Source organism: Semicossyphus pulcher, unplaced genomic scaffold (assembly GCF_022749685.1).
Source record: "Semicossyphus pulcher isolate SPU_LCO1_2020_fin unplaced genomic scaffold, fSemPul1.0.p SCAF_17, whole genome shotgun sequence".
Lineage (NCBI taxonomy): Eukaryota > Metazoa > Chordata > Actinopteri > Labriformes > Labridae > Semicossyphus > Semicossyphus pulcher.
The window spans coordinates 11,432,546-11,459,285 of NW_027211681.1; the positions used below are offsets into that span (position 1 = coordinate 11,432,546).

The 26,740-nt window shown below is 41.7% G+C and overlaps 1 protein-coding gene across 2 annotated transcripts in view; it reads left to right on the forward strand.

The window, feature by feature from the left end:
• Positions 1-1,241: 1,241 nt before the first annotated feature.
• rab11fip4b (RAB11 family interacting protein 4 (class II) b) overlaps positions 1,242-26,740 on the forward strand; it is a 57,846-nt gene continuing 32,347 nt past the window's right edge. The window contains exon 1 of one of the 2 annotated variants that reach the window (XM_069665855.1): positions 1,242-1,315. The gene's annotated coding sequence lies outside the window, so the exon portion shown is untranslated. Of the gene's footprint in view, positions 1,316-3,931; positions 3,947-26,740 lie in introns of those variants that run through there. The other variant, XM_069665854.1, reaches the window with a different exon arrangement.

Here is a 26,740-nt window from a genome sequence, read left to right on the forward strand (position 1 = left end):
CTGATGAATGGCTTTATACGTATACGTACAGTATGTGTGGATGAAGTGCTCCCCCGCTAAACCAAGTGGAATAAAGTCACATTTATGCCAACTCATCATATTCCCTCCATCACCGTCCTCTTCTCTTTGATTTGTGCATCGTGAGAGTCTCTGTAAAAACAAGGTCAGCTCATCCACTTCAGTGGACCGAAGCCGACCGGGACACAGGAAGAGGCTGTTTCTAGTGTTGCATTGTTTAGAGGTTGTTAGAGTTGACCTGGCAATAATAATAAGAGATTCATTAAACACCCGAGTGTCTGTTAATGATTCTTTTATAGAGCATGTGACATACACAGCATGTGTGGGGTCCAAAGGCTTCATTACACCAAAGTTTTTTGAGTACATTCAAAGCAGCTATAAATAATATTATGGTAGAAATAACTAGATGTAAAATTAAAGTGATGAAGAAAATTATCACCTGAATCTGGCAGTTTACTTTGGCTTTACAAAGCTTTATAAAATGCAGCTCGTTGTTTGGCCTTTGCCTCACAACTTTACTGCTTCGGTTTCCCCTCACTGCTCTGACAGTGTTGTTTTTTGCCGCAGCAAACACAAAAAAATAAAAAGCTCTAACCGTGCGTTACCTGCTGAGCACTAAACAGCAGATTGACCTGTGAATATAGCGGAGCATTTAGCAGCTCAAGAGTCAGTTATTTCCCTCAGGGGTTGTTAGAAACTAACTGCAAGTTATTGCAGGTTCAAGGGAAAGTTTTCATTCACATCGGTTTATTGATCTGTTTGCTGCAGAAAGCCCGGCGTCTGATGTGAGCTCGGTAAACACAACCCTTGGTGCAATTTCACATTTGTTTCCTGTGTTTCTCTCAAAGGGTTTGTGCTGTTAAATAATAGATTGGATTCATAATTTACACACTTATCTCTCTTCTGCAAGTTTTTATCTGTAGTGTTTTTGTTTTTGTCCAGATACTGACCCACTGTTTATCGAAGTGGTTAGGCTTATCAGAGAGGCTGCTTCTCTTCTTCTGAAACATGTAAAATAAATTTCCATATTGAATAAGTTAAAACAACAAAAACAAGGTGCACTTTCCCAAACAGAACACATCACACAATAAGCAGGTGTTTGTATCAAAGCATGTCATGTATTCAGCAGCACTTGTACTTGCTGGGAAAGGAAATGATTTCTTTGCAGCCTCAAAAAATCTGAGATGAGTCATGCATATTTTTTTTTTTCTTTGCAGGTTATGATGGGATCCAAAAAAAGAAAAGTGGGTCACAGTTCATCACAGGGCCACATGAGACATTTAAGAGCTGCTATCTGGTAAGTTTGTGATCTCCTGTTGTCCTAAACTAAGATTATAATGTGGATTAATTTTACATTTATCTGCCGTAGCTGGATATATCTACATTACATTCAGCACTTCAGCGCATGAAGCTAGCAGCAGACTATTGTGGTACAGCCAGATATTATGGAGAGTCATGAGCAGTTTGTCTGTGGTGTATATCAGTTTAGAAGAGCTTTGAGGACAGTCCCAATTCCTACCATGATGACAAAACTGTTATAGAGTGAGAAATCGTTTTCAGTAAACTATGTGCAAGTAAAGCTATATACATACATATATACAGTACTGTGCAAAAGTTTTAGGCAGGTGTTAAACAATTCTGTAAACTAAGAATGCTTAAATTTAAATAATAATAGTTTATTTTTATCAATTTACAAAATGATAATTGAGCGAACAAAAGAAAAACCTAAATCAAATCAATATTTGGTGTTCCTACTCTTTGCTTTCAAACCAGCATCAATTCTTAAAGGTGCACTTGCACAAAGTCAGGGATTTTGTAGGATTATAGTCAGGTGTATGATCAACCAATTATACCAGGGTTAGGGTTAGCAACAAGACACAAGGTAGTTCTACTGCATCAGCAAGGTCTCTCCCGGACAAAGATTTCAAAGCAGACTGGGGTTTCAAGATGTGCTGTTCAAGCTCTTTTGAAGAAGCACAAAGAAACGGGCAACGTTGAGGATCGTAGACGCAGTGATCAGCCAAGGAAACTTAGTGCAGCAGATGAAAAACACATCAAGCTTATTTCCCTTTGAAATCGGAAGATTGTGCCATCAGCTCAGAACTGGCAGAAACCAGTGGGACCCAGTTACACCCATCTACTGTTCGGAGAAGTCTGGCCAGAAGTGGTCTTCATGGAAGAGTTGCAGCCAAAAAGTCATACCTCCGCCATGGAAACAAGGCCAAGCAACGCAACTATGCATGAAAACATAGGAACTGTGTTGGAAAATGGCAGCAGGTGCTCTGGACTGAGAATTTGAAATTTTTGGCTGTAGCAGAAGGCAGTTTGTTCGCCGAAGGGCTGGAGATATGATATAATGAGTGTCTGCAGGCAACAGTGAAGCATGGTGGAGGTTCCTGGCAAGTTTGGGGCTGCATTTCTGCACATGGAGTTGGAGATTTGGTCAGGATTAATGGTGTCCTCAATGCTGAGAAATACAGGCAGATTCTCCATCATGCAATATCATCAGGGAGGCGTATGATTGGCCCCAAATTTATTCTGCAGCAGGACAACGACCCCAAACATACAGCCAATGTCATTAAGAACTATCTTCAGCGTAAAGAAGAACAAGAAGTCCTGGAAGTGATGGTATGGCCCCCACAGAGCCCTGATCTCAACATCATGGAGTCTCTCTGGGATTACATGAAGAGACAGAAGGATTTGAGGAAGCCGACATCCACAGAAGATCTGTGGTTAGTTCTCCAAGATGTTTGGGACAACCTACCAGTCCTTCAAAAAACTGTGTGCAAGTGAACCTAGAAGAATTGTTGCTGTTTTGAAGGCAAAGGGTGGTCACACCAAATATTGATTTAGATTTCTCTTCTGTTCAGTCATTTTGTTAACGGATGAAAATAAACTATTAACACTTCCATTTTTGAAAGCATTCTTGGTTTACAGCATTTTTCACACCTGCCTAAAACTTTTGCGCAGTACAGTGTATATAAAACCAGTTAAACTGTGTCTTGTGGGCAGCAAATTTAACAGAAAAAACAACAGCAGCAACAAAGTGACATGGAACTTGTACTTCACTGTTCTGACCACTTGGTGGCAGTGTTTACCTGCACAATGCAGGCTGACTGCCACATATACAGCAGAAACAAAGATGACATTACACACTTACTTACTGAATGATAACAATTCAAACACCCTTGATGAGTTTGTGATGAGTAAATGTGATATTTAGCGCATCCTTTGTGTAGTTAATTCAATATTCCTCATTTCATTGTCTAAGGTTCAAATTTAATATGAATTAAATAGATTTTCTCTTTATTTTTTGGATGTAAAGTTTTTACAGTGGTTGTAAATTGGTCTCTTTTGTTTGAGTCCAACTGACGTCCTCTGGGTCTGCTGAGATAATTGGTTTCTTACATCACAGTCTAACTGTTGTGAAAGCTCCCTAGGTGTTACATGTGACATATTTCATAAAGTCCTGCGGCTCTCTCTTGGGAGATTTGATACTTGGTACAATAGCACTCCCTCCAGCATTGATAACAAAGATACTTTGCACTGAAACAAAGTCAAATAAGCGTCAGTTCAGCTTCATGGTTGAGAAATAACTGTTGCAGAGTATTCTTGCAGCAGTTTGCATCAATATTCTCGCTTTAGATCGTCTTTGAACTTGACTGTGCCAGTTTGGGGAAGTTAAGAGTCTTATCACTGCCTCTGGTGTAGTGTAACATTTCAGTATACCAATGGAGAAGTGCTCTTGAAATATTCACACCGGGTGAAATGCAATACGGTCGCTACCTACTGCTTCTCTGACAGGCAACACAAAACACTTCTCTTTTTTGGAAATGCCGTCTCATTCGTGCACTTCCCCTTGAAACATGGCTTATAAATGAGTTTCTGGCAGCTCTGAAGTTTCTGGAGTTTCTTCACATAGTGACAGGTAGGTGAGATTTGCAGTTGCAGGTATGGTTTTGGTTGTGTGTTCGAATAGAAATGGAGTGTGTTTTAACCTTCGATATGCGATAACTCAAAAGAAACATCAAATCAGCCCGTCTCCTGCATGAACATATACTTAGTATTACTGTTCAGGGCAAAGACAGGTGGGATGTGTTTTTGACACAGTTTTATTAGGCTGTTAAAAATATGATAATTCAACTGAGTGCTGAATGCTTTTTTAATCTTGTACTCATGTGTGCCATCTAAACGGAGGCAATCAGTAAAATTGCTGTCATTATTCAGCTTCTTGATCGGTCAGTCACTGAAATGTTTTTTGCATTTATGTCGTTTGTTGGAACCAATGACTGTATGTGTAGATCAACAAAGTGTCTCCATCTGCTCCCATTGTACGAAATTGATGCCAAAATAGCCCCTGTGATAGGCGCTGCCATCTTGCGATGGTGACGTCATATGGAGCCAGAGACTGCGCAGTAGAGATCGGCGAGTGAAGCGGCGGTAGCCACTTCTGCTAACCAAAACACACACTTAATGAAAAAACAGCAAGGATCCCGCACGCCGGCGTGTTTAACAGCAGAACAGCTTCTCTGTGTTGGTCTGAGGTTAATGTTCACAGGTATGGAAACTTCAATGAGTGTAGTGATTGTTTTAGTTACGTTTCCACTCGCAGATTGTCCTCCACTCTGCTCACCCGGAACTGATCAGCTGCAGGAGCCGAATTTGTCAACAGAGCTGTCAATCATCCTTTTTACAGCATCAAATAACTAATTAAAAATAAACTTGTCAGAAAAATGAACACTTGGACGTCAATCAGCATGATAAGAACTAACTATGATGACAGAAACCATGTTTGAGAAAAATGTATCAGGCGTGTGTTTTTTTGATTTTATAGTTTGACTCATGTCCCATCTGTTAACATGGAGGAGGCGGGCTTTATGACCTGTATTGCAGCCAATCAGCAGGGGGCGCCCAAAATGTTTTGGCTTCACTTTTAGGGAGCTGTCATGTCGTCCATCTTTTTATACAGTCTATGGTTAGAACAGACAGAAAGAGACACTCCTGTCTGGTGATGTATCAGTTACTTGTTGTCCAATTGATTGATAAAACCTGCTTTATCAATATATTTTGATATTACAATGGATTATAAAAACAATCAGCCAACATTGATATTCCCTAATATTGTGTAGGTCCCCCTGTTGCCACCGAAACAGCTGCCACAGATGTTCGATTGGATTGAGATTTGGGGAATTTAGAGGCCAAGTCAAAACCTTGAACTTATTGTCGTGTTCCTCAAAGCATTCCTGAACCAGGTTTGCAGTGTGGCAGGGTGCATTATCCCACTGAAAGAGGCCACTTCCATTAGGGAATACTGTTCCCATGAAGGGGTGTACTTGGTCTGCAATGTTTAGGTAGGTGGTACGTGTCAAAGTAACATCCACATGAAGGGTAGGACCCAAGGTTTCCCAGCAGAACATTGCCCAAAGCATCTCACTGCCTGTGCCGGCTTGCCTTCTTCCCATAGTGCATCCTGGTGCCGTGTCCTCCCCTGGTAAGCAATGCACACGCACCCGACCAACCACATGATGTAAAAGACAAAGTGATTCTTCAGACCAGGCCACCTACCTCCATTGCTCTGTGGTCCAGTTCTGATGCTCACATCCCCATTGTAGGCGCTTTTGGCAGCACACAGGGCTCAGCATGGGAACCAGCATTAACTTTTTTAGCAGTTCGAGCTACAGCGACTCTTCTGTTGGATCGGACCACACAGGCCAGCCTTCACTCCCCACGTGTATCAGTGAGCCTTGGCCGCCCATGACTCTTTCACTGGTTCACTGGTTTTCCTTCCTTGGACCACTCTTGGTAGGTACTGACCACTGCAGACCGGGAACACCCCACAAGAGCTGCAGTTTTGGAGATGCTCTGACCCAGGCGATGAGCCATCACAATTTGGCCCTTGTCAAAGTCGCTCACATCCTTATACTTGCCTGTTTTTTCTGAGTCCAACACATCAACTTCCAGGACAAAATGTCCACTTGCTGCCTAACATATCCCACCCACTGACAGGTGCCATTGTAACCAGATAATCAGTCTTATTCACATCACCTGTCAGTGGTCATAATGTTATGGCTAATCGGTTTACAATACAATATAAAGTAAGATATGCTTATGATAGATGATGAAAGTGAATCAGGTGATGCTGCTGCTTTTGAATGCATAAAGCTGATGATACATGCTGAGAGAGACGGTGATGTTCCAGAGATTAGAAGAAAAATACATTAGATATTAACTATGTTAATCTATTAATAACAGAGGAACACTTCATCTCGCGCTGTGCTGTTTGAAGTGTTGCTTTCTCTGCTCACAGATGTTGATATGGGAGCAGCTTCTGAGTTTGCTCTTCATACATATTTGATCTGTTGTGAAATCGATTCTGTCCCGCTGAGCTGCAGAGATGGTCATGTACAGAGAGCTACTGTAGTGATGTGGTGAATAGCTCTGCTGTTACTACTGAAAAATAATGTTACACATAGAGGATCACTTCTTTTCAAATTGCTTTGTGTGTATTATTGAGTGTTTCCCTCGGGTGAAATACTCTAAATCTCTTAACTGCATAAGAAAGCAGCTGCTGCTTTTAGACTCATCGACAGCTGCAGCCACTCGATGCTGCAGTGTTGGTTTCTAGTACAGAAATACAGAGTGTTATCTGCAGTCTCTTCACAGCTATCAGTCTTTGTCTGAGCAGAGCTAATCTAATTTTCCTGTAAGACGGGGTTTTCCTCTTGAGGTGGAAAGAGCTAACATGAAACTAATAACTGCTATTAAACTGCTGGTCTTTAGTAATCCTCTCTTTATTTCACTTTCACATGTGAGAAGTCTTTCTGGACGATGCATATTTTTGAAAATTAGATTTATGATCCATAGAAGCTCAAATGTTTGAGAGCTGGGTGTCTGATTGTGGGAAAAATATTCAGGAGGAAAGTTGTGTTGCCATAGCAGAAGAGGGAGGAATCCCAGAGCTCCCCAGGGGTACGTAGCTCTGCTGAGGTGTGTGTGTGTTCGTGTGTGTGTTTGTGTGTGTGTGTGTGAGTTTTTTAGAGAGAGGAAAGAGAGGAGAGAAAGAAGAGAGGGAGGAAAGGTGAGAAGTGTCTCATTATTCCAAGAGACGTAGTAGGAGAGGATTTATTAGCTTGCTCTCTCCTGCTGCTTGGGTTCACAAACTGGGGCGCGCGCGCGCATGCGCGCGCACACACGCACGCACGCACGCACGCACGCACGCACGCACACAAAAAAACATAAGTAAGTGCAGGGGAAAGACTCGGCATGGCCAAGGCAGGTGTTGAAATTAATTTTGGCACGAAGCAAAGATAAATTAAACATGTGCACTAAGCAGCTGGAGGATATATACATCGTTTGTGTGTACGTGTGTGTACGTGTGTGTACGTGTGTGTACGTGTGTGTACGTGTGTGTACGTGTGTGTTTGTCTGCCTTCTTATGTATGTGGGAATGTGTTGCCCTAGATGCTCATCTCCAGTGTGAAAAACAGAGTTAGCAAATCAATAGCAGAGAGGATGAGAGATGGTTGTGAACAATAATCTTTATGGACTGAAGCTAAGTAATTGAGATCTATATATAACGTAAGCTTTAACCAGCCCCTGTTAATATTACAGCAGCTAATTGTAGATATCTTGACCTACCTGCACTGTGCACATATAATAGACCCCATTATTATATATTGTGTTTTTAACCATGTTAAAGAAGTATTAATTGATTTCCGGCCTCGTGTTGAGCTGTCAACACATCATCAACATATTACAACCTTATACATTTACAATATTCAGCAGGTTAGCAAGCAGTTTGCAGCAGATTGGAAGCAACGTTAGCATCAGTATTCAGAGTCTTCTCTCTGTTCACTCTCTTCGCTCTGTGTTTGGACTCCAGTAACTCCTGAGGGAAATATATGTGGATTTAGCTGCAAAGTGCTGCACCGTGTTCGCCAGCTAGTCGCTGACGCCTTGTCTATACAGGAGGAGAACGTGTGAGCAGCATGTTAGCAGCCTTGGTCTCTCCACTTTCAGCCTGTGTCTCTACAGGATGTGTTCAGGCAGTGCTGAGTGTAGCTGGACGGTTTTTTGCAAGAAAAATTGACCTGGAGCTGTGTCTAAGGTCGTGTTTAAAGTTGTTCCAAATTTCTTGTAGACGACTGCTTTCAGACATGATAAAAACCACAGCTGGAGCGCCTGCTGTGTCACCACTTGTCTGTCTAATTCTTGCATTTGGGCAGGTTACATGTTAGCTATCTTGATAACATTGCCCACCTGTTGCTTGAAGTGAGGTTCATGCAAGCATAGAGGACGATCAAAACCGTAGTAAAACCCAAACTAGGAGCTAAAAAATCCTGAAATGCCCCTCAAAGCTGGGAAAACTTTCTTGAGACAGTATATCTCTAAAGAAAATCATCCATAGTCATTTGACAGATTGCTAATTTAGAAATGTGGGTTATTGCAGCTTTGAGTAACCAGATGTGTTTCCTGCTCTCCTGTGACTCCTAATCATCTGGACACAAACACAGACAGTAGGGGTGTAACGATACGTCAGTCAGGACACTGAAGATATTTGCTCCCCTCTGGGGAACAAATCAGCAGTGTGGACAACAGCTTTGTTTTATTTCTTTTAAAACAAGACAAAACTTAGTATGTGGCTGACCGCGTCAGGTCAATGTGCGCTTTTGTGGGCAATGTGTCTCAAGGACTGTCCTCATGAGGCCGACAACAACGTGTTTGAAAGCAGGTGCGCGCTGCGGACGTAGGTGAGGACAGCGGACGAGCAGCGGCGGAGCAGCCCCGCCTACTACCCGAACAAAGTATCCAGAGCCGTATAGAAAGAGAGTCGCGTCAGTGGAGGTCCAATATGCTCCATGATCCGCCATTACGAAAGCTAGTATTCTGTACATTAAGCTGGTATACTCACTTCAGTAACACACTGCAGTTACTTTAAAACAAACTCCCACAGAGAAGTATTAGTAGAATAGTAGATTACTACTTATATCTTTTTAATATGCACAACAGACTCCAACCTTTTGTTACAGTATCATTTACATTCGTTCTCTTCACCTTCAGTCAGAAGTTATTACTGTGTAAGCGCTATAAGTACTAACCCATGTTCTTCCCACAAACATACAGTATTTTCTTAACCAGCAGCCAAACCTCCTGGTAGCTGATCCTGACAGTATGTGGAAACTGTTTGGCCCAGATTTGCTCATCAGCTGCAAAAAAATAATCAATAATTTACACATTACTCGTCCTCTCATGGCGAGATGTTAATTTTCTCCTCGGGGTTTCTCATGAGTCCGAGGAATCAGCGCAGCTCTCATCCTCTAATCTGCTTTCCTGTCAGAGCTCGTCTGCTCTTTCCTTGTGTGTTTTCTTCATCTCCTCCTGGTTTGATCTCTCAGTGAACACGCGTCCTCCCCGGGATATCGCCTGACATCATTTTGTTTGTGTGGCTGCAGAAGAGGGGTCAGACGTCATCTTGTTACCCTCGTCTTTATTTTTCACGCTCTGCTGTATTTATGTTCACATCCTGTTTCATACATGCACTTGTTGAGAGGAAATCGTCGCTTTTATTTATTATCCATCGCTCCCCAGCTCTCTGTTGCAACCCTTTGTGTTCTGTTTGTACTTTGCTCTTCTCTCATCTTTTTCTAGGACGCTATCCACTCAATTCTCCTCTTACTTGTCCATGTCTTGTTCGCCCATCCTTTGATTTCTGCATCTTTTCCCTCTTCCGTCATCCTCCTCTCCCTCCCTCCACTTTAGCACTTCAGATGAACAGTGAGGAGGAGATTGCTCTGCCAGCCTCTGCAGTCATTTCATGGTCTGATTAAAGAAGAGAGATGGAAGCAAAGTGAGGCTGAGAGGCGAGAATGAAAACGTCAGTGGAGAGTGATAACAGGGAAAGATAAAACTATGCCAAACAAGAAGGGGGATAAAAAAAAGTGAAGCAGAAACAAAGAGAGAGAGAGTTCAAAGGGCATGTTTGTTGTGTACCATTGTTTTTGGAAGAAAACAATGAAAAGATCAGTCATCCGAGCCGCGCTTAGCAGGCAACATCTCTCGCTGTCTGCAACATGAGCACTTCCTCATGAAAAATAACAACAAGCCTTCCTCAGAGCTGTGCGATGGCTGCCTGTGAAGAGGGAAGTTTCTATTATTGAGGTCTGAGTTAGCAGAAGTTTGACTGAAGGTTAGGATCAGTTTGCGCACAATGTAGTCATGTTTTTGTTCCTGCAGCATGCATAAGTATTGTCCTACTCCCCTAGCAATGTAATGATGGGAATAATAGTTCACATCACGTCTCGTTCTTAGCAGAATTATGATCTCTGCCGGAAGCCTGCAACTGTCGAGGGGCTAATTGATGAGATATTCTTTGCAGACACCACATCAGCACCGTCTGTTTTCTACTTCAAATGTGATGCTTCTCAGATCTGTCATCACCAGAAGAACTACAGTATTTGCTCAGACAGCCAAATTAACCTGTGGTTCTGTCAACAAGCTGTCTTGTTGTTGTTGTCTTGTTAGTGCAGATTGTGTTTCAGAAACAAAAGTGAATCTATATTGTTGTTACGACACAGATTATGCATACAAACTTTCACAACTTGCTTCCTAAAAACAATCAAAATTAGCTCTTATTAAAGGGGTCATATCTTTTCAATGGATATTCTCATATTTTCAGAGGTTTCACATTTTTGGGTGTTTTATTGTTCACAGTGAAAAAGTGAAAACTGCATAGTTCTGTGTTTTTCCAGAGTTACATTTTAAAAAGGTCGCCTCTGAAATGGGCCGCTCAGAACAGCTGCAGGTTTCTACGTAGAACCTTGCTTTCGCTGAAATCGACCAATCGCCATGCACCGTCATTCCCCTCAGGCTGCCTTCTTGCACGAGCTTATAGTCAAGTCGTCAAGATCAACAAAAGATTCAACTTACCACTCTGAAACCTCCTGGCTCGTACATATGAGGCCGAATAACCGATCCTAGTGCAGCTGTGTTTTCTACAACTTTGGACTGACAGTGCAGTGCGGCTGCTCCCCAACGTGGGGGGAGGGGCTATGGGGTCACTCCAAATACTGTCAGTCAATTGTGGCTAAGGTCTAACCTTTGAATGGCAAAAGGACTTCTTCGTTTCAGGAGGAAGGAGAGGCTCCGAAAAAAATTACATTAAAATATGTACACAATTTTTAAAATGAAACAAACTTTACCAACTTGATTCAAAAACACATTAGAATAATAGAAAAATGATTGCATGGATAAAATATGTCAACTTTAAACATAACCACCATCTTCCTCTGACCATGCACATGAATTTTGATGCCTTTACTAAAGCAAACCTTAACCATTGCAGATCACAAAAATAGTCACATTATATAGTCAAGTACGTTTTGGATGGTACTGACAAGTAAGGGAAGCAGATCTAAAAATGCCTCCGTATGTATCTTCATAGCGGGAATGGAGGACTTGTTGGTTTTTTAAAGGCCTGTAGTTTGAAGGGTTTCCCAGCTGGATAGGTGACATAGCCCAGGAAGTATGTTTCACGATCCCTCATGAGGAGCTGAGGACGGTTGCTGAGCTGGTCAGGCTGCTCTCCTCGCGCTTGTTACCTCCATGGCTCTAAACAGACTCAAAATGTATATGCATTGTTTTAGTATAATTTCCTAAAGATGAGAATCAGGCTAGGGGTGACAAATATATGAACTTGAATTATTCCACTGTTTCTTTGGCTGCATGTAAGGAGGACTTTTGATCTGGTTGCATCTATTGTTCTGTTAAAGCAACGTAAGAAGTGCACTACCTTGAAATCCACGTATGTCTGACCTTTATTACAGATGCTATAATGACATAATCCATAGAGGTTGATGTTTTTAGTCTGGTTTATGTTGGCATATGATCTTCGCGCTTGCATGCATGCTTGTGAATGCATGCAGGCATATTATGTCTGAACAATCCCAAACCAACATGGGGAACTTCCTGGCTGGTTAAAGCCACACACTCGACTGATAACCCCTCTGACAGCCATGAAACACTCAAGATATGTGATGCCACATTGTGAACCATCTGGTGTAATGTGATGTGATGGAACACTATGACAAGCTGTCTTTTTAGATTTACCATTTTCCTCGTGATCAGAGGACGGTGCTGGCAGTGCCTTCCTTTCTCTGACATCTGCTAATGACCCGGGCCTTTCTCTGCTGCTCTGGTTAACGTCATCTGAGACAGCTTTCAACTGCGCTAAAGCCAGTGTTGAATCTTTGAAAGACTTTCCTGCAACAATTGCACAGACTCTTCAGAATATGCAATAAACAGCTTCAAAATAGTTTGAGGAATTTGTGGAGGTTAATTGTACTTGCATAATTACATATATTTGGGTTTTGAATAGTGAACATTACAGGGAGGAAACAAAGCTTAGTTTCTCATAGTGTAGTTTATGATTGGCACAACTTCCCTCACGAACACTGCTCTTAACAGAGGATTTGCTGCAGTCGCAGATACAGAGTTGCAAATGTGGGTTTAACTCTTAACATCTTAATGCCCTCAGGTTTTAGAATGGGATGCCCAACAAGCTCATAAATTCATTAGTTGCTTTACTTTTGGCAAATGCACAGATTTGCTGTTGTGCTTAGTGTGGAAAACTACTAAAATATAACTTATTTATGCTTTGTCAACTTCAGGACATATGGTACCTACTTAAGATTGTGTTGCTGATTACCATACTAATACAGGTAAAACAGATCATTTCACTTTGCATACCTGATATGGGATTTTTCTACATTCCATTATAAACATTTTTATCTGTAGTATTTTTTCTGTGATAAGTCCTGCTTTGACCTGAAGATGAATCCTATTTGAGCTGCTCGGTTTAGAAAAAAGTGACATTAACTTTTTGTTCTGCGATATTTATTGCGATATAAATAAAAGGAAATCCTACCAGATGAACACAGTGTGTTATCATGTCCATACATGTCATGTCATACTTTTTTGTTATGTTGTACTTTTAAGCCTATTTTTCGCAAACAACCTCCCCACCAAACACACACACTTTTATCACATTTAGTTCAGAGACTTTGATACTAGATACTACTAGAAAAGTAGAGAGAGCGCAGGTGGAGCGACATGTTTATTCATAAAATAAATATATTACTATAGTAAACACTCCACTCCGCACCAGCCCGATTAACAAGCACCAGCACAATACTCACACTCCAAAGCCGCCACACGTAACTAAAAGCCTGCCTTAAAAGCCTGCCTAGATTAGTGATGGACAACGAGAAAATGGCGGGTACTCCTTTTGCACCAAGCAACAATAAAGTAGCAGCTTGTTTCAATGGATTTGCCTCACAATCACATCCCGCGATGTGACTATTGCACACACACAAGACGATTTATTGTGCAGCCTTAAATCCCATTATACAAACGTAGTTACAATTTCCTTTTTGCAGACGCTTTTGTCCAAAGCGACGCACATCTGAGAGTTAATACAACATATTCACATGTTCTTTGTGCTCTGTTAATCTGTTAATACAAATCCGTATCAAAACACATGAATAAAACTAAGGACTGAACTGAGGTCAGTACTACTTCCAGTTCTTGCATTACCTTAACCGTTTTCGCATCCCAGCAAGGTTCACTACAGGACAATCAATATCTCACAGGGATCCTGCTGTGGCAGCATACAGAGTATAGTGAACATAATTCAGTCGACTACTGTGTTAAACAATACTATTTCTAGCATGCTTAACTAGCACATGCAGCCTAAAGCAAAAATCAATTGGTATTCATTGTGTTTGTTTGTTGTAATGATGCTATATTGACTTCTGAGCAAATCTAAAGGTTAAAAAAAGGAAGTGTTCATGTGAATATATCTGAGCTTTGTTTACCCCTGTCTGAGCAGGAGAGGAGAAAAGCTAAAGAAAAAAAGGAGGTATGGATAAAGGGGATGATAGATGGGAGGCTGTGGGTCGAGTGCGAGCTGATGGATGTGAAGGAATGAGTGGAAAGAGATAAGAGCAGCAGAAAGAATGCAGACAATGAAGGAGAGTGTGAGGAGACAGGAGGAGGAAAAAACAGAGAAAAGAAAAGAGATGGATGAAGAGAGGGAACAGAAGTCAGATAAACTAAGCTGCACCTTTTTATCTAATTTATTAATGAGGAGCCATTTAGCCTGTGGATGTGAGTGACTGGGACTATTAGTGAAGGTGACTCTCATCAGACCTCACTTCTACATCCGTTACTGGACTTTGTCTGAGCAGATGGACACAGGAACGAATGACATGTTTGTTAGAAGCTGGAAACAAGTCTGGGGGGTCTTGTAAAAATCCTGTCACGGCATATCCTCAATCTGCATGTCCCCGCCCACTTTGTACGTTTCTCCTTTCATAAAATTACAGCCGAAAACAAAACACGTCTCTGCCATCGTTTAGTGTCAACTTGTTGAAACTCATTTAGCTTGAAATGTTGTAATTAGTAGTAGTAACGTTAACGTTAGTAGTCAGTAGTTTGCAAAAGTAATAATGACTGTTAAAGCTGGCTCGCACAACGCTGAAGTGGTTGCCATAGGTTACTCATAATGATATGCATAGCGTCACCCCGTCCATTAACGGGATTGGCTCCTTAGGTTTGTGATGTCTCAAACCTGCCAATCTGAAAACGTGTTGTTCAGCCTGTCCTTGGTACACTGCAGGTTAAAAGCAGACAGGCCCAGCCATGGAGATGACTGCTGATATTGTCCCTGATATGTCTTGTAGCTCATGAAGAAGACCACATGGAGATGTTTACAAGGTTAAACACTTCATTTTCACTGGAGGAGGTCTTTAATTTATGTTAGCTGAAGATTTTTATAGTCTCAGATGAGGTAAAACTTTGCTTTTTGGTAGTTATTTGTCAAGATTCTTTTATATTTTAGATTCTTCTTATTGTTGTTATTTCAATGGCAAAACTTGCTTTAGTTGCATCCTACATTTAAAAGCTCTGTTTATAACGTCACATTTAAGCAACCTGAGGTCTAAATGACTGAAACCTCATTCTTAGCTTTTTATCTCCTAATAATAATACAATCTGTTCTTCAGTTGTGCCATTGAGTTCTGCCTTATTCACAGTTAACTGGCGCTGGTTAAACCTGTGTCCATCTGTCTCTTTAAAAACACTGAGTCTGTCTGCATTCCCAGAATAAAAAATCCTGCAGGATCACTCGGAAAAAACGTGATGCAGCTGTGTGGAAAATATGCCATTTTTTATACCCATCGATCACAGCGCTGCAGCCAGTCAACCCAGCATTGTTGAGTTTCAAAATCATTCTAAGCAGAGGCCGATCAATGAAAAGTATCAATAAAGAAATGCATCCAGCCATCCTGGTAAACACTGGACAAGGTGCAAGTAGCTGCAACACTGACTGAATTTTCAGTTTACAAAAAAAGCCATTAAACATACTAAAAGCAGAATTTGGCATACTGCTGCTATTGTCTCCGTTCTCCATCTGATTCTCGGAGGATTAGAAAAAACATACACAATAGGCCGACAGGAAAGGAAGGGAATTACATTTTGTTTATTTGGAAGAGCACAAACGTTGCTGCCTCTCGGTTTTTTGGCACCCATGTTGTGCGGCTCAGTTAATTAAAGTTTTGAAAGACTTTCATAGAAACACACACACACACACACACTCTCACAAACATACACATACACACACAAACACACACACAGTCTGGAATGGAGACAAGGCCGGGCAAAGTCCCACCAATGACAGTCAAGGACACACCAAGCAGACATGATTATCCTGTAACTATGCGGCTATAAGGGAGGACTGCAAATGAACAGAAACATCACTCTCTCTCTCTCTCTCTCTCTCTCTCTCGCCCTTCTCCCAATCTCATTGAAAAGCTATGGCTATAAATCTTGCACACAGCTGGATCTCACTCGTTTCTGTTGTGCTAATCCCCTAGTTTAATATTTATGCCTATCCTTGTACATTCACTGGACATTAACTTCCTCTCGTCCTTGTAATATCTTGCATGAATACTCTCATCCCTTCTGTGTTTTCGACCATCCCCATCTTCCCACTTCTCTCTTTCTTTCTCTGCTTTCCCCCCCTCGTCGTCTCTGAAAGTCAGACTGCAGAGCATCAGTACACACACAAACACATGCAAGTAATTCTGTTTCACCTCTCTGATAAATGGAGCTTTTCACCGGTGTTTGATTGCCTCAGACGACCCCACCATCTTGATTTAGTGTGTGTTTGTAGGCAGTTTCTTCCACGTTATTTAAATCAGAGCCACAATATTTAACACCTCCATTAAAGGCTTTTTATAGCAACATTCATATTGCTGATGTGAGAATATTACATTACGTTACATTTCGAGCTGGAGGCAGTGCTGTGAGATGAATTGGCATGTTGCGGAGCGCTGGAATGGAAGCTGAGGACGGCTGTTCTTCGTTAACTAGTTCTCCATAAAGTTTACACGACCTTATCCTGACTTTGAGAGGGCTTTGACTCCCTCCTATGTCCCTGTGTGTCGTGTGCGTGTGTATGTTCACGTTGCCACAGGTCCAGACCGTCTGTTAGTCGACAGAGGTCACCTCCTGCCAGGAGCATCTGTGTGGAGATCATGAGGAATGAGCTTTAACACACACTCACACACAAACACACAGTATTAGGGATGCACGATATTGGATTTTTTGCCGATATCCGATATGCCGATATTTTACAACTCATTTAGCCGATTACCGATACCGATATTTTTTTCCCTGCACACCTAATTGCAGAGATCATCAACTAGCTATCTATTTCGCACACTTTGAAAAACTTCCACACCACGGACATTTTGGCTTCTAACTCTCTCATGTTGCAGGTAGACACACGTGACGTCATCACGCTGCACCGTACAGGTCTTCTTTGCGCCGGGGACATTGCGCCGAGGTCGGGCATTTAATCAAGTATGCAGCAGCCCATTATTTTATCGGTTAATTATATCGGCGGATATCGGTGTGTTGGCCGATATCCGATAGTTCATTTGTATGCCAATATTGGCCGATACAGATAACGTGCCGATAATATCGTGCATCCCTACACAGTATTCTTGCATACCTACATATTTCTGTGAGTACATGGAAGCTCATTAATTCTGTAATGCTTGTATTTTATGAAACCCACAGATATTCAGACTGAGTTGCACAAGCTTTAAGAAGTCTTTTTTTCATCCTCAACGTGTCTGATTTATTTTGGTTTTGTGTTGCTCTCACGTCGTTGAGGTGGTTGACTTTCTCTGCACTTTATCGTGTTTTGCCAGATAGTGAAAATGGAGTTGTCACGCTCTCTCTGTTAAGAGTGGATCATAATTGAACCTTCTGAGAGGTTCATCATGGAAAAAAACTGCAACAAAAATCACAGTGGTTAGTGCTTTTGTGTGCGGCTGGGGCAGTGTACCCTGCGTATGTACTTAAGGCGCCCTTTCCTGCTGCAGGCCATGTACACCTAGTGAGCAAAACGCGCCTTTAAACACAACATGTAAAGCGGCGAATGTGCTGCTTTTTGATACTTTAACTTTCTGCTTCATTTAAGTTGACCTGGTCTCTATGCAGTCCTTTTTGCTTTTTGCTTGGGGAAAGTCTTTACAGAAGACAGTGTAGAGCCATGGTTCTCAACTGGTGGGTCAGGACCCAAAAGTGGGTCAGTGGGTCGTGGAAGTGTGCTTGGAAAAAAAAAAAAAAGGTGTGGCAAAAAGTCTATGCTGCGCTTTTATTTTGAAGGACATGGGTTTCCTATGTGCGTGCAAGTAGCAAAGTTTATTAACACTCCATGTATCCACTGATTGGTTATCCCACCTACAGTTACATTTACATTCTTGAAACTTGATGAGCCCTACAGTGGTTGCATCTATGTTGCACTATGTTGTCTCAGGTTCAAACTGCCCCTTTTTTTTTTAAATAATGAATTTAAGTGGTTAAAAAAATTTCAATTTCAAATTTGGGTTGTGATTTGTCATTAAGGAAGTGGTGGTGGGCCCTGAGGCTCGTTGAGAACCACTGGTGTTGAGGAGCCAATTTTTGCTTTCAAGACAAAAGATTCCCTCGCCAGCTTCCCTTCAACTTACTTCAAGGTTTCGGTGTTCCTTTTCGGCGTATGAGAGTTTTTCCCCTGTCCCACACAGCTGCTTCAGTTGGAGTGATGCCTTTAGCTGCCTTTACTTGAGCATAGCTCGTCTCTGCCAGCTCCTCCTTTTCATGCTTTGTCTGACTTACCAATGTCTGTTGTCATTGATGCCTGCCATGTTTTGTAGGGCTGCTACTCTTCCTGCCTAAGGGTTTCCACAAAAGCATTTGGAAAGGCCCATGAACAAAGCCATACCACCAAATATAACTCACTGCAATACAAACAGAAGCTTTCTTTGTCTAAAGTGGTCCTGACTGTATGGCACTTTATGTCCTTTTATGTGGCAGTTAAGCCCGATCAGAGAATAAAGATGACTAAATAATTCCCTCATCCTAACCAGATCTTATTGTGGCCACGTTGACCAAGCTCCCCTCAACTTAAAGCAGTAGTCCTTTAAGTCTGTCTGTGCGTGTGTAATCTCTTCCTGCCCTTCCTTTTTAAATGACAGCCCTCTGCACAATTTGCTTTGCCATCACTTTTAGCTGCTTCTTTCCAAACAACTTCTCTGTCTGCCTGGGTGCCAGTTTTATCACTGCAAGACAGAACAGGGCGCAGAACAGAAAACATGTTAACTGGCACAGCTCTGCACTCAGTGTCCTTTCCACTAACAGTGAAGAGTCAGAGCTCTGAGCAGGAGACACAAGAGTTATAGGAAGACAATACTTAAGGGGATGTGCACTTAAAAACACACTAAGCTCATTAAATGTGAAATGTGGAATTGTAGCACAAAACCAATATCTGTTATGGGGCAGCTTCTATAAAAACTGACCCTTAATAAAAACCCTAGCAGTTACATAAGGTTAGGTTTGGTGCACAGACTGCACTGTGCCTCTGTAAGACTGACTCCAAATGATGCTTCCTATTGAAACGTCAAATAGCTGAATCAGTGTGACCAACCGTATGCCTTCACTGTCATTTAGTCTGGCATTGGTTTGAGTGTTTTTTCCCAGTTCATGCTCCACTGCTGGCCTTGCAAAGGCTGCAAAAGGAAGGAAATCGTTCCACCACTGGGTCTTTGCAGGAGTAATGAAAACATTACCTGTGTGCCCTTCACATTTTCTAGCAAAATAATTAACTCTCTCTCTCTCTCTCTCTTACTTTCAGTCCCACTGCCCTTAATTTGCTGTTATCTCCCTCGACTGCTGCTGGAGGTCTGGGCAAAGCTCTGCTGTCCGTCTGTCTGTCTTGTTATCCATAATTAGTGCCCGGACCTTGTCTTCCTCTTGTCAAAGCGGATAAACTGAATTGCTTGCTGCAGCACTGTTGCCCCCGACCTCTCTCTCCCCCTCAAACTGAGCCGGCATTAATTCTTAAGTTGCTCAAGGCCAGTGTGTATAACCCTGCAGCCCTCCTCACCGCTCCTGTTTGCACCCTTCTTTCCATTTTCTTACTTTACTTTCTCTCTCCTCTGCTGCTCATGTTTTTTTTGGGGCCTGATGTATCAGTGATTTTCTTTTCTAGCTCTTTAGATCCTCTCACTCCCCGTCCTCTCCATGTGTTTTTTTGCTTTTTGATCCCCATTTTCTTCTTTGTTTTCCTCACTAGCTTCCAATCAGTCCAGCCGTCTTTCTTTTCTCCAGCATCACTTTCCCTTTCTTTCCTCCCTGTTTCCTCTTTTTTTGCTCCCTCTCTCTTTCTGTTTGTTTAATTAGGTCGCTGATTGTCCTGTGATGTTGGGACTGAATAGAAAAGCTGTCACAGGAGTTCAGTTCTGGATGGTTGCCTCCTCCTTCGCCCCCTTTATCTCTCCCTCTTTCTCCCTCTTTCATAAACAACACAGATATACACCCTCCCACTCACAGGGGGAGTTGTGGCATTGCATCACACTTGGGGGTTTGAGTCACAGAACTGACTGGAAATTACCATAAACCTGTAAACGACTCCATTGTTTGAATTTAGGGGATATTTACTAACAACATATTTGACTATGTAAATGAGCGCATATCTTTGCCACTGGAGTTTGAATATTGGCTGCAGAAAGTAAGAAAAGAAAGCAAATAATATACAATTTCTATGTATATTTCAGAGCTACACTCATGCATTGTTCAATCCAGTGACTATATATAGATGGACGATGCGTCTCCATCTGCTCTCATTGTACGAAATTGATGCCAAAATAGCCCCTGTGGCGGGCGTTGCCATCTTGCGATAGTGACGTCATTTGGAGCCAGAGTTGCGCAGTAGAGATCAGCTGGTGGAGCCGCCGTAGCCACTGCCGCTAATAGGGCTGGGTTTAAAACATCGTTTTTTCTGATTCGAATCGATACTCATTTGAAGGACCCAGTGTTGATTAATAAATCCCGATATCGATCTTTAAAATTATGTGTAAAAACGTGTTTGATCACTCACTTTCTGAGCGCTCCTGAACACAGCACGACTCAATGCATTCCCGGGAATCATGACAATTAGGGAGACATGCCCGGACTTGTTTACTGCACCAACTACGTAGACATCAGTGATCAGCGACAGACTCTTTTTATCGTGTGTGCGTCCATGAATATGTAAGTTAGTTTTGCACTGATGTTTATGTTACTCTCTGTTTTGGCCACGAGTATATCTTCAGCATGTTGTTATACAGTATGCCTTTCCCCATAACTCTCGTGTGGTATGGATCTCGTGGCCAAATCTCCTTGAACCACAGTTTGTTTAATGAAAACCATGAGCCAAATGTTCAGACTAAAAATTCTGTCTAATTCCTAAAATTGTTAATATTGTGTTGACTGCTGTGTGTTTGTCTTGTTAAATAAAAAGTACATGATGTAACTTCTTTGGGGTCATTTTTATTGTAAACATTAAAAATTTTGATAATGCACCAGGTTAGAGGTGCACTGATATTGTAACTAAGACCCCTAACCAAATAAAATCGAATTGATTGGAATCGATTCGGAAATCGAATCGTATTGAGAAATCCTTATCAATACCCAGCCCGAGTCGCTAATCAAAACACACACTTAACTTACCGAACAAAATAGCAAGGATCTCGTATGCCGGCGTATTTAATAGCAGAACAGCTTCTTGTGTTGGTCTGAAGCAGATGTTCACAGATGATTCACTGACTGTAGTGATTTTTTTAGTTACATCTCCTCTCGCCGTTCCTCCTCTACTCTGCTGATCAGGAACAGATCGGCTGCAGGAGCCGGATTCCTGAATAGAGCTGTCAATCATCGTTTTTACAGCATCAAATGACTCATAAAAACTAAACTTGTCAGAAAAATGAACACTTGGACATAAGTCAGCATGATGACAGAAACCATGTTTGAGAAAAATGTATTTGGCGTGAATTTTGTTGATTTTATAGTTTGACTCATGGCCCATCTGTTAACATGGAGGAGGCGGGCTTTATGACCTATACTGCAGCCAGTCAGCAGGGGGCGATAGAGATGTTTTGGCTTCACTTTAGGGAGCTGTCATGGTGTCCATCTTTTTGCCTGACGGCCAGGGTCAGCCCTACACATGGGTCTGTATGTGAGTGAGTGACGGTAATTTCATAGCCGTAGTGAGAGAAAGTTGGGACATCGCAATGGCGGATCATGGAGCATATCGGACCTCCACTGACGCGACTCTCTGTTTATACGGCTCTGGATACTTTGTTCAGGGAGTAGGCCGGGCTGCTCGTTCGCTGTCCTCATCCATGTCTGCAGTGCGCACCTGCTTTCAAACACGTTGTCAACGGCCTCATAAGGACAGTCCTTGTAACACATTGCCCACAAAAGCGCACATTGACCTGATGCGGTCAGCCACATACTAGGTTTTGACCTGGTCTTGTTGTACAGTCTATGATTCAATCAAGAAGTAGAAATATACTGTATATAGACAGTAACAGTTACATTTTAGCTGGACAATGCTGTCAGCTCAAAAGAAAGGTCACGTGAGATTTTTCTATTGATATTCTGTTAACTTTTTCAGCTTCAGGATGCGTACCGTCATGTTTTGGCTTTGCAGATATTTTGCTCTATGATATAGATATAGATATTTTTTAATGTTGCTCCAGTTTGTTCCAGCTGTCAGGAGATAAACAGATCAACAGGGTGTGTTGCAAGTTTATGAGGTTATTTCACACATAAATGTCGCCTCCAACTCCTCAGGGTTACGATACAGCAGTAAAGGAAGTTCAAGTAAGCGTGAACTTCCTTTACTGCTTACCTGTTTCAACAGGTGTTTCAGCCGAATTTTATCCTCCTCAGTGTCATAACAATCCGACACACAAAGACGCACTACTACCTCACAGCCGTCTCAGATCCTTTTTCCTGGTAAACGAGAACTGTGAGTAAAAGAAAGGAGACATTGTTGTGTAAATGTTGACTATAACTAACTTCCTGTGACGGCACCCAGACGTGTTTTAACCACAACACTGGTGCATGGCTTTATGTGCGACCACAATAATACTGAAAAATTAAACACTGTGGTTTAGCTAATATATAGCACTAAGCTCATCGTCTGTCAAACAGTATCTAAATAGTTGTATTGTTTGTGTGTCTCTTGACGCACTTTGTAACAGCAGTAAAGTCCCACAAAGCTGTAAAAAGCTTGTGTTTGTTCGTCCTTTGCAAAGTGCAGTCACTGTATATTCCATGACCTTGGTCAGTAACCTCTTTCATGGTCCAGTGTTTCCCCTCCTGTCCGTCAGGCTAATTAGCAGCCCTTGTCTAGTTGCATTGATGCGGTGCAGCTCACATCCCTGCTCACTGTAACCTTTTAATAGAGGAAGTTAAAACCTACTGAAGCTCAGCAGAACTTCTTCTTCAGCTCTGACCTGCAAATACTCCATTAGTTTTTAAAAAAAGTTGTTGTAACTTATAAAAACAAATCCACAGATATGTACCTAAATCTCTCCATGTGTTTCTCTGCACCCTTCCTTTTTTATTGGTCTCTCTATCTCTTCCCTCCCTCTCTCTGTTTGTAATCAGAGTCGTCTTTATCTTCCTCACTCCCTCATTGATCCCTCTGTCACTTGCTGTCCCAGTTGTCTGGTAATGATTTGACGGATGGATGGTCGGGTCGTGCATCGATCATCAGGCTTTGATCTGCCGTCAGTCACTTGTTAGCCCGGCCTGCTCAGCATACTGACACACAAGATTCTGTGTATTGGTAACTTCTCTTCTTACCCATTTTTTATTCTTTTTTTTTTAAGATTGAGGAGATGTATGGCATGACCTCACTTTAAGAACAAGGGTGGCAGAAAGTTGCACTGAATGAGCCATAGAACAGATTTCTCATTGCTGCAGCTTCCTGTTCCTGACTTATACATGAATCCAGGTTTTATTTATACCTGCATCTATAAACCTGCATTTATATGTCAAAGTGCCACATAAAATTATGAAAAAAGTGATTAAGGACTGTTGATGCTGTTTACCAAAGGTGTAGATGCTGCTTAAGAGTGGGGCTGAACGATAAATCGTTTAAACCATGTGCGCATGTGCAATTGTCACATCAAGGACGTGCGATAGTGAGGCAAATAAGCCGCTACACCTCAAGCTGCTGCTTTATTGTTGCTTGGTGCAAAAGGAAAACTCGCCATTTTCTGGTTTTCCACGATTAATCTACAGGAAAAGTCTGTCTGACATCACATTAGTGCAGCTCTTTACCTGAGCACAGAGTAGACTCCCCGCCGTGCAGCTTAGTATGTGAGTCACCGGAATGTAAATTGTAAACAAGCACGTGACACTGCTTCTGTCACAGATGTGCAAGTCTGTTTGTGTTTATTTTATAGGCTAAAGAAACGTGGCGCTCCACCTGAACTCTACTTTTTCATGCAGGGGACAGAGTCTCTGAATCAAGTGTAGTAAAAGTAGGAAAGGGGTTTTGTTTAGAGATAGACCGATATGGTTTTTTCAGGGCCGATACCGATTCCGATTATTAGTAGTCAAGGAGGCCGATAACCGATATTTGAAGCTGATATTCATTTGTAGTAAAAGTGAAAATATTGGCGTCAAAATTTTGAATAATACAAATTCCAACACTTAACTTTGTTTAAATGCCTTTAAGCATATGCATCAGATCCAAAATAACCCAGTTTTAAATTGATCTCTTATCGGCCGTCGGATTAAAAAAAATAATAATAATAATAAAAAAATGTTTTTAAGACATTTAAAAAAATAAAAATACAAAAAATGGCTGATGCCGATATGCGTCAAAATGCCAAATAATCGTCCCGGCCGATAATCGGTCTATCCCTAGTTTTGTTTGTTTGAAGAAAATAGACTTAAAGGTCCCAAGTAATTAAATTACATTTTTGTACTTGAAAACACACTGCATTTATCTGGTATAATTTCCTGTATTTTTATATTGCAATAAATATCGCATTAATATCGCAGAACAAAAAGTTCATCCAGTTTTTCCATATCTTGTAGTCCTACTTAAGAGCCATATTTTACAGAAGGTACTTTAACAGCCCAGTACAAATGAGCAGAGCGACTGATCTGTTGAGCCCTATCCGGAAAAAAATGACAATCCTGTTGGTCATAGATCAGAATGTGTCTGTTTAGGGTTTTGTACTGGTATTGACTGTGAATATAAGTTTTCACTGCAAATATGTTTTTCCATTTGCACCATCGCTGCATACTGAATATTCTCACAGTATGTGTATGACTATCTGGACATGCACACCATCCTAAACTGTACATACCTTTCTCTCTGAGTGGAGTGTATATCTATTTGGTACACTAGATACTCATCTGTCATTTAAAACTGTCGCAATGTACATTGTGTCCCTCCATAAACGGATGCGTTCTCACCATGTGAACAGAAATCAATACCTCCAAACTTTATGTGTGAGTTCTCCCTGCAGGCACGACTAACCCAGTAGCCCGGTTTCACTCATATTACAGGCATATAGTCACCGACAGATAGATGGATGTGTCCTGCTGTGGGAAGAGGCTCATGTTTAACATATTTAATCTGCATTATTCCTTTAAGATATTCTTTTCTTTTCTTTTTCTAAAGACAATTTCTTATTAATGTCTGATGTTAATATTCATAGTCTATGTAGTACTTGCTTTTATCGCTGTTTCCCTTCTGGGTTTGTTTGTACAGGGTATGTGAACATGTGTATTGCCTCCTGATGTAGTGTAGTGCGGTAGTGTGACACAGAATTTAAATTTTCATGATGCACACATGTATTTTTTATCTCCTCCTCATTGGACTTTCATGTTTCGTGTCCCCTTCTTGTCAAATTCATCTTTTACATTTTCCAATCACACGTACTGAGACTTATTAATTCATGCTCTCACTTTCTCTGGCAACACAACTCGAGCGAACTCGAGATAGTGCCAGAAATGATGCTGCAGATTTCAGGCCTTTCAGTCTTACTCACTAGCTCACTGACTTTCTCGCTCAAACTCTATATGACCCCTTCTTCTTACTGCCTCCACCGCCTACATTGTCATCACACTGATTCTCACAAAGTTGCACAGTTAGTTCTTGCATGTTGTCAGATCTCAGGCAGTGTATATTTAAATATACTCCTCTACCCTTACCCTTAAGCGGTATAATCGTGTAGGATAAGTTTGGCATCTAATGTGCAACTTTTCAAATGATATGTTATTATTAATTAAGTCAGAACCATGCCTTAATTCAAGCTGGGGCTATGGGAATTATTGGGGCTAGGGGCACCAAAGGATCTTCAATAGGCTGGAGAATAAACTGCAGCATGCATCACTGACTACCAGGGGTTAGTGGTGACCAATCAGCTAGAGGACAAATGGCAGAACATGCTGACTTAAAGGGCCAGACCACCGATTTTCAGCCTCAGTCATGTCATGCTATTATGGGGAGCTAATGCCATTATGAAAAAAATTTCTCTCCAGCATCTCTCGCTTCCTTTCAGAGGGAGGGCCGCAATGCATGCTGGGTGTTGTAGGAATGTAGAATGGGCGAAACCACGAGCTGTTTGTACAACTTTCTCCACAGCGATGGTGCCAATGTCAAATATTATAGCTTCTAAATTACAGAGAGCCCCAGCTTTGACTGACAGTGGCTTTTTCCAGGGGCGAACTGCTCCTTTTAATGGTCAACGCTATTACATGAAACATTTAAGAACACGTGTGGAGGTGCATTATGTTTACAGCACATCTGAATGTGTTCAAGTGTCTGGACTTTTTAAATTTATATTTAAAGCTCTGCATATTTACAGGAAGTAACATCAGAGTTTTTGGCATTCGCAGCACTCGGCCCAAATAAGCAGCCTACCAACCCAGTGCCCCCCGAAGAGCATCCCTGCCTCGTTTATTTCTTTTAAGCTCCTTCTGCTCTCCTCTCTCTCTCTCTCTCTCTCTCTCTCTCTCTCTCTCTCTCTCCTCTCTCTCTCTCTCTCTCTCTCTCCCCCCACCCCCGTCCTCTCTATCATTCGTCTTGCTGCATTGCGAACCCCAGCAGCTGGTTGAGAATCCCCACAGAGCTGCTTCAGCTGAACTCTGGAACACGCACGTTTGTTAGGTTTGATTTGATTTGATTGTGTAAACCCTTCGTCCATGCATCAATGAGGAGTATAATGCAAATTCTCAACCTCCTACCTTCATCGCTTTAATTACTGCACCTCCCTTCACTCCTAACACAAAATAAAAGAAAGCTATGCAATGATGTGTTCCC